Source organism: Balaenoptera musculus, chromosome X (genome assembly GCF_009873245.2).
Source record: "Balaenoptera musculus isolate JJ_BM4_2016_0621 chromosome X, mBalMus1.pri.v3, whole genome shotgun sequence".
NCBI classification, from domain to species: Eukaryota; Metazoa; Chordata; class Mammalia; order Artiodactyla; family Balaenopteridae; genus Balaenoptera; species Balaenoptera musculus.
The window spans coordinates 95,736,413-95,738,250 of record NC_045806.1 but is presented as its reverse complement, the minus strand read 5'-3'; the positions used below and the strand labels follow the sequence as shown (position 1 = coordinate 95,738,250).

Sequence of the window (1,838 nt, the reverse complement as noted above, 5' to 3'; positions counted from 1 at the left end):
AAGGTGGTATTTGAACCTCTACTCATTCTTTTTATCACTTCAGCTCAATCATTCCTAGAGTACAATCCAACATTTATCCACATTTTATACAATAGCAGTTAATATTTACTGAAGGCTTAATACATGCCCTTTTACATATTAATTATACAAGTAACCCAAATATTGGCAGAGGTCACTCTGGCTTTTTACATTTAGATACATTAATTTAAGTATCTATTATTCATTCTTTGGAGCCCAACACTTGCCCCAAGATTCCTGTGCTTCTAGGGACTTTTATTTTTTTACTTCTGAATTTAAGCCTCTGTTTGTACTGACATCTGAATCTTATTCTCTAATAACTATTTACAAAAGGCATTTTTGTGCGTAGCATACTTTACTAAAGGTTTGAGCAGGTAGAAGAATTTTACATGGCAAGAACACCAAGAAATTAAAATTAGTTACTTATGTTCTTAACAGCCTATGCCCACCCTAACACTGAACAGTTTGAGCCACCTACTCTTCCATAACTCAGAATTCCATAATTTCAATTGATTATCTCTCTCTCTTCTTTCTCCTCATGACCCACAAAATCTATTCACTTCTCAAGCAGAGTTTTAATTATTTTTTATCGTCTTTTTCTAAAACATAGTTTCAGGACCTTATCTTCACATCTAAATAAATAGTTTAGTCTCTCTGCTCCTCCCCATTCAACAGACAGCCACATTTTCTTGTGCAATTCCAGCAATGTCCCTAAGACACAATGGTGAAGGCCATAGTAAATGGATTTGGCTGTACTGGGCACCTGGTCACCAGGGTTGCTTTTAACTATGGCAAAGTGAGTATTACCATTGATGACTGCTTCACTGACTACAACTACAAGGTTTACACATTCTGGTGTGATTCCACCCATGGCAAGTTCAATGGCACAGTCCAGTCTGAGAAGGGGAAGCTTGTCATCAGTGGAAAGCCCACCTCCATTTTCCAGGAGCAATATCCCGCCAATATCGAATGGGGTGCTGCTGGTGCTGAGTATGTTCTGGAGTCCACTGGTGTCCTCACTACCTTGGAGAAGACTGGGCCTCGCATGAAGTGTAGAGCCAAAAGGCTCATCATCTCTGTCCCTTCTGCTGATAGCCCCATGTTTATGATGGGCATGAACCATAAGAAGTACAACTCCCTCAAGATGGTCAGCAATGCCTCCTGCACTACCACCTGCTTGGCACCCCTGGCCAATGTCACTGTGGATGGACTCGTGACCACAGTTCATACCATCACTGCCATCCAGAAGACCACTGATGGGCTCACTGGGAAACTGTACTCTGATGGATGAGGAACTGCCCAGAACATCATCCCTGCTTCTACTGGCACTGCCAAAGGCTTTGGAGCAAGGACATCCCTGAGCTGAATTGGAAATTTGCTGGCATGGCCTTCCATGCCTCCATCCCCAACGTGTTTGACATAGATCTGACGTGAGGCCTGGAGAAACCTGCTAAATATGATATTATCAAGAAGAGGTAAAGTGGGCATTGGAAGGCACCCTAAAGACCACACTGGGCTACACTGAGAACCAAGTTTTCTATTGCAGTTTTAGCAGTGACACCCCACTCTTCCTCCCTGGATGCTGGGGCTGGCATTGCCCTTAACAAACACTTTGTCTAGCTGCAGCAAAAGGGTGGGGGGTCTTATGGTCCACATAGTGTCTGAGGAGTGAGAGCCCCTGGATCTCCAGCCCCAGCAAGAGCATGAGAGAGGCCCTCAGCTGCTGGGGAGTCCTTGCTCCAACTTGATCCCCCAACATACTGAGAATATCAAAATCTTTCATCCCAGAACCCCTAAAAAGAACCCCTAAAAAGGGGGAG

General features: G+C 43.7%; 1 pseudogene; it reads left to right on the top strand.

The window, feature by feature from the left end:
* Positions 1 to 739: 739 nt before the first annotated feature.
* Positions 740 to 1,638, top strand: LOC118888694 (annotated as a pseudogene).
* The last annotated feature ends 200 nt before the right edge of the window (positions 1,639 to 1,838 follow it).